The 6,728-nt window shown below is 42.5% G+C and overlaps 1 pseudogene; it reads left to right on the top strand.

The window, feature by feature from the left end:
- The first annotated feature begins 607 nt into the window (after positions 1 to 607).
- On the top strand, positions 608 to 1,293 carry LOC118727694 (annotated as a pseudogene).
- Positions 1,294 to 6,728: the final 5,435 nt, after the last annotated feature.

The raw sequence follows: 6,728 nt of genomic DNA, 5'->3' as shown, positions 1-6,728 counted from the left end.
TTCTAACATGACTTGCCAAACATAGAATCCCATAATCAAAAATCTAATTAATGGACTTTCCCACACCAAAAACAAAAAATCAAAAAATATTTCCTCCAACAATGGGACTTTAGACATTATAGACTTTATAGGCTCTATTTCAAAAGAAGGGGACAATAATCAATCTTCCTATCACACTGTAGACTTTTAATTTTTAATATAAAAGAATACAACTCAAACAAAAAGCGTCATCCTATATAATAAAAGCCCAGGGACAATAATACATAATGACCAGAATGATCAGAGACCAGAACCACCATGGCCCCACACTGGCCTGGTCCTGCCCCCAAGCAAGCAGTTAGGGGTGATCAGATAGGCAGGCAAATGGTTAGAGGAGATCAGGTAGGCAGATGGTTCCTTGCTGAGCTGGCCCCACCCCCCAACAAGTGGTTAGGGGTGATCAAGTAGGCAGGTGAGGAGTTGGGGCGATGAGGCAGGCAGGCAAAACACCTTTTATCAATCACCTCAAAGATGGAGATCCAGGCCACAGCCTGCGGGAGGGATGCTCAGTGGTTGCGACAGGAGGCACTGGCAGCAGTGGACACTTGAGGGCAGGGATACCACTCCTCCTGCAATGATGCCTGGACAGATCCCGACCCTTCCATTACTACAGGCTCTCTGCCAGGGCTGGGCCCCCTGGCCAGACTCCCCAGTTCGGCCCTGACTGCTGAGGAGCTGAAATACGCTACCATCCACAACTTTGGGGCCATGATTACTCCTTTGCACTTCCTGGAGGTGAACCTGGGCAAGAGGCCTCAACCTGTGAAAAGTGAGCTAGCCTAGGAAGAGGAGCAAAGGAAAAGGTGCTGAGAAAAGAATGAAGTGGAGGCAGCCTCATGCCAGAACAAGAAGAAGGAGTGGAAGGAGTTTCTGCACTGGGAATCTGAGTGGCTGGAGCTCATGAATGTGGAGCTGAAAACCCAGATGATGGAGCTGAAGCAGGAGCTGCAGCAGTTTATCCTGATGCTCAACCAGCATCACCCTACCTGCATCATCAGGACCTACAACATTAAGACCCCCCAATTCCAGAAGGCAACCCACTGCTGGAGCAGCTGGAGAAGAAGTGGCCATGGGCTAGAAGGAGGAAGAGGAGGAGGAGCAGGAGATGAGGAGAGGGAGGAGGAGGAGGGTCCCAGAGGGCTCTTCCTTGCTGCATGAAAACCTCTTCAATGAGGCTAAGCACAGCCAGCAACAGCCACAGTTTTTGTGAAACTCAGATCAGCCACACCAGGGGAGAAAACCCAGGCTGATGAAACCCAGGACCAAGTGCTAAGTCCAAAGTAGCCCTGAGGGGGGCTTGTTCTACTTGGGACCAGGCTTGCAGGAGGTAGGGCAGAGGCTCTGGACCAGAGAGACGTCCAACCAGGCAGCTATGGGCACTTCTCCAGCCTCTCCGTCAGGGCACTCACCCAAGGGACCTCTGAGCAGCCAGGAAAAGCCATGAGTTGTAACCATAATTAGGGTGAGTATAGAACTCAGAGTGAAACCGCTATCTGCTTGCCCCCAGCCTTGACCCTGTCTCTGACCCTGACCCTGCTCCTGATGCAAGGCTGGAGAAGGGAACTGTGGTCCAGCTCGGTGCTTCCTGGAGTGGCAGCCGGGGCACATCCTCGCTGGCCCTGCCAAAGTTGCTATGGGTACGAGGCAAGGGCGCCCTTCCAAAGTACATACTCACTGAATGTTTACAGATTGGCTGTCCTGGCAGGGCTTTCAACTGCATATGATTTTTATACTTCCTTTTTTAAAAATATTTTTTACAAAAAAAAAGATTTTATACAAGCAATATATAATATGATGTGATGCAGTATAAATATGCTATGGTTTGTTTGTTATGAACAGATATTCAGCAGTTATGGCTGCTGCATGTTCCTTCTAAGTACTGTAGTCTCTGGGTGTTGGGGATGGCACTGGCAGGGTGCAGTGAATTTCTATCCTGGTAAACCCTTCATAATACTTAGTTCTGTATCACTCAGGAAACATTACTCTTACTTAAAGAGGAGAGAGAGAGAGAGAGAGAGAGAGAGAGAGAGAGAGAGAGAGAGAGAGAGAGAGAGAGAGAGAGAGAGAGAGAGAAGGGGAAGGAGAAGGAGAAGGAGAGGAGAAGGGAGAATGAGAAGGAGAAGGAGAAGGAGAGGAGAGGAGAAGGAGAGGAGAAGGAGAATGAGAAGGAGAAGGAGAAGGAGAGGAGAAGGAGAAGGAAGAAGGAGGGAGGAGAGGAGGAGGAGAGGAGGAGGAGGAGGAGGAGGAGGAGGAGGAGAAGAAGAAGAGAGAAGAAGAAGAAGAAGAAGAAGAAGAAGAAGAAGAAGAAGAAGAAGAAGAAGAAGAAAATAGGGAGGCCCAGGCCACTGGCCAACGACATTGTGGCAGGTATGCAGCCAGCCAGCAATTGCCCCGCAGAGTGATGCTCAAGCCAGCCAAGCCATTGCACCCCATGCCTGTTGTCTGCAGAGGGAGGTGACCAGTGGTGGGGAAAGGAGTGGGGGGGGTGGGTGGGGAGAAACACTGCACAGATGGTAAGCAATGGCAGTGGTGAGGATGGGCCCAGCTGCCTACAGCCGGGGGAAGGAAAGCCCTGATAGGCCCTGATATCAGGCCAGGCCTATGGACCCTAACTGAAGGGTCCAGAATTATGAGAGGGTGCAGGCCAGGCTGAGGGACCCCCTGAGTGCACAAATTTTCCTGCACCGGGCCTCTGGTAATTAATAATAATAACACTTATTTTCCCTGAGCCTAATTTATTTTTAAATTCCTGCCCCCTTATTTCCAGACATTAAAATATAATGTTCAGCTGAAACCGGTTTGGCTCAGTTGTAGAGCGTTGGTCTGCGAACTGAAAGGTCCCAGGTTTGATTCCGGTCAAGGACATGTACTATGGTTGCGGGCACATCCCCATTGCGGGGTGAGCAGGAGGCGGCTGGTTGATGTTTCTTTCTCATCAAAGTTTCTCTATCTCTCTCCCTTCCTCTCAGTAAAGAATCAATAATATATATATATAATATATATATATATATATATATATATATATATATATATAATGTTCCAACATAAAAACAAAAATTATAAATTATGACAGTTTATAATAAACTTTTTAATTATTCTTCTATAACAAAGACACCACTTACTTTTAATAAATGTTTCAATACTATATATAATATATTACTACTGCTCTATAGACAACTATTACCGTATTTTTCAGACCATAAGACGCTCTGGACCATAAGACGCACCAGTTTTTAGAGAAGGGAAATGAAGAAAAAAAGATTCTGAAACAAATAGTGTCCTAAAATATTTTATGTGCATTAAAACCCAACATCACAGTCATAAACACATGTAATCAACCCTGTAAAGTAAACAGCAGCATGTAGAACCATTTTAGAGCCGGGCAAGCACACAGAGACCACACAGAGCTGGGCAAGTAAAAAAACGTTTTTTTTAAAGTATATGTGTAGGCTATATTTGGACCATAAGATGCAGGGACTTTTTCCCCCCACTTCTGGGGGAAAAAAAGTGCGTCTTATGGTCCGAAAAATACGGTATCCTATTATAAAACCTTAACTAAAAAAAAAAAATCCCTTAAACTTAAAATTTCCAAACAGACTCCAATGAATTACTATATAATTATTTTCATTTTCTTACTTTTCATTTTCAAAAATTTCTTGATATCTCATTCAATTCCTAGGTCAGCCCCAACCCCAGTCTCTCAGGGCTTCTGGGCAGCCTGGGAAGGCAGGGCTGGAGTGGAAAGGCGGTGCCAGCAGCCAGGGAAAGCAAAGCCAATCTAGCACGAATCTTTGTGCATTGGGCTTCTAGTTATTTATAATAGCCAAGATTTGGAAGCAGCACAAGTGGGAAAGTTTTAAACTATGAATTCAATCTCTATATATAAAAGCCTAAGCGACTGTCCAACTGGTCAACCATTCTCCTGGTAGTTATGATGCACAATGACCACCAGGGGTCAGATACTCTAACCAGTAGAGAAGGGAGCCTGATTCCTCATGGAACTGGCCATGGGTTACGTTGTTGCTGGGGCACTGACGACCCCAAATCTGGTTCACCCACATCCCAGACTCAGAGAGGAGGAAAGAGGGAGCCAATTCCTTGTAGAATCAGCCATGGGTTAGGTTATTGCTGGGGCACTCTCAGCCCTGAATCTGCTTCACCCACACCCTGGACCCATCGAGGGATTTTGGAGGCCTGGTGCATGGATTCATGCACTGGTGGGGTCCCTTGGCCTGGCCTGTGCTCTCTTGCAATCTGGGACCCCTCAGGGAATGTCAGAGGCCCAGGGTACAGATTTGTGCGACTGTGGGGTCAGTCCCTCAGCCTTGCCTGTGCCCTCTTGCAATCCAGGGTCCCTTGGGGATGTGGGAGAGCTGGTTTCAGCCTGATCCCCACAGGCCAGGCCAAGGGATTCCACAAGTGCATGAATCCATGAATCCATGTATTGGGTCTTTAGTTTAGTTATAACTTAGAATTATTCAGGTCTTTTTTTTAAGTGAGCTTTAAAAGTTTGTGTCTTTCAACAAATTTGTTAGTTACCGTATTTTCCGGCATATACAACGACCGGGCGTATAAGACGATCCCCTAATTTTACAGTTAAAACATAGGTTTAGGCCTATATTTGCTGATATAAGACTACCCCCCACTTACGAGGCAACACCAGTTCTTTTTTTAATAGACCGCCTCTTTGACTCTGGCCAATCTGAGCAGGCTTTTTACTAGAACATAGTGTAGCTTTGGGTACAGAACATGTATAATTTGCATGCATAAAAAGCCTGCTTGGATTGGCTGAGTTAGAGAGGTGGTCCGAGCAGCCTTGCAGTGATTGGTGTGGGATTGAGTTGGAAAATTCATTTAGCGGCATATCGAGACATTTTTTGGGATATACTGGGTGTATAAGACGACCCCAGATTTTCGGTTGACTTTTTTTTCGGTTCAAACGTCATCTTATACGCCGGAAAATACTATAAGATGTTAAATTCATTGTCAAAAAGTTTGTTCAAAATATTTTCTTATTTTAATGTATATAGTATCTGTAGATATAATACATATAGCATTTCAGATATTGGCAATTAATTTTTCTCTTTTCTGATTAGTTTCATTAGAGTTAATTATTTTATTGTGTGTGTGTGTTTACCAAAGAGATAGCTTATCCTTTCATTGACACTTTTTTTAAATTTTATTTATGTCTGCTCTTACACTTATTACTTTCTTTCTTTGGTTTATTTTGGAATTTTATTTTTCTAATTTCCTAAGGGGCAATTTTAGATATGATTCAATACCTTATTTTTTCTATTATAAATGTTTTATGCAACAGATTTCCTTCAAAGCACTGTTTGACTATATCACACACATTTGATATGTTATCTTTATTTTCATTTAGTTTAAAATAATTTCTAACTTTTCTTGTGACATTTTTTCCTTTGACCCATGGGTTATATAGAAATGTGCTGTATAATTTTCAAATATTTGGGCGAATATTCCAGATACCTATCTATTATTATATTATACTATGATTATATTGTAGTCAGGGGAATACATGGTATAATTTCAGTCTCTTTATATTTATTGACATTGTTTTATAGTTCAGTACATGGTTGTCTTGGTAGTTATTCTGTGTGTATTTGAAAAAATATGTATTTTATTATTTTTGCATGGAATATTCTAAAAATGCCAATTACGCCAAGTATTTTTCAAGTCTTTTTACTGATTTCCTCTCTACTTGTTCTTTTAGTAATTGCAAAGGGGGTTTTGAAATCTCCAGCTACACCTGTGAATTTGCCTAGTTCTATTTTTAGTTCTATAAGCTTGGTGTCCTATATTTTAAAGTTCTGTATTTAGGTGTAGATCCATTTAGGATTAGGTCATTGTGCTACATTTCTCTTCAAGCAGTAATATTACTTAACTCTGAAAACTACTTGGTCTGATATTTATATTAGATCTAGCATGATATATCTCTTTTTTTCATTCTTTTAATTTCTCTGTGGTTTCTATTTAAAGTGTTTTTCTTCTAAATTTTATCTTCCTTCTCAATCTTCACTGCCAAAACTTCTTACCTTGCTGCATTATGTTGAAAAATATCATATACAATTTGGGGAGTATTATATTAATTGTTTATATCTTTCTCTTCTCCAATAGAATGTAAGTTACATGAGATGAGTAATTTTGTCTGTTCTGTTTAGTGATGTATCTCAATACTTAAAAATGGTGCATGGAACATCGTAATCATTTAATAAGCATTTGTTCAATGAATGAACACATTGGCAAGTGGAAAATACAGGAAGTAAATTTACTGATTACAATGAAATATAGCTAACTTGCAACAACTCAGCATGACATATAATTATTGTGGGAACCATGCCAGATTTGCTAGACAGCCAAGGAGACTCAGTGTGAAAGGCCTTGTGGATAGTATGTCGAACAGTCAAGGCCACTCTAAACACAGCTGCAAGGCCACAGCAATCTCATGGTATGCTGTGCCCTTCTATCACCCAAATGACTGATGTCACTGTTGGCAACTAGCCTTCTTTACTTCTGGAGTAATATACAGGTTACTGCCCAGCTAGTCTGCTAGAGAGTAGGCTGGGTGTGGGGAAGGTTAGAGAGCTCAGATGGAGCTGAGAACTGGTACTGCTATGAGGTAAGGCTAAGAGCTCATAGAGAGCTCAGATATAGCTACCATGTGAACC

This window comes from Pipistrellus kuhlii, unplaced genomic scaffold (assembly GCF_014108245.1).
Source record: "Pipistrellus kuhlii isolate mPipKuh1 unplaced genomic scaffold, mPipKuh1.p scaffold_m20_p_1, whole genome shotgun sequence".
Lineage (NCBI taxonomy): Eukaryota > Metazoa > Chordata > Mammalia > Chiroptera > Vespertilionidae > Pipistrellus > Pipistrellus kuhlii.
The sequence above is the reverse complement of the archived record's forward strand: the minus strand, read 5'-3'. Positions and strand labels throughout refer to the sequence as shown.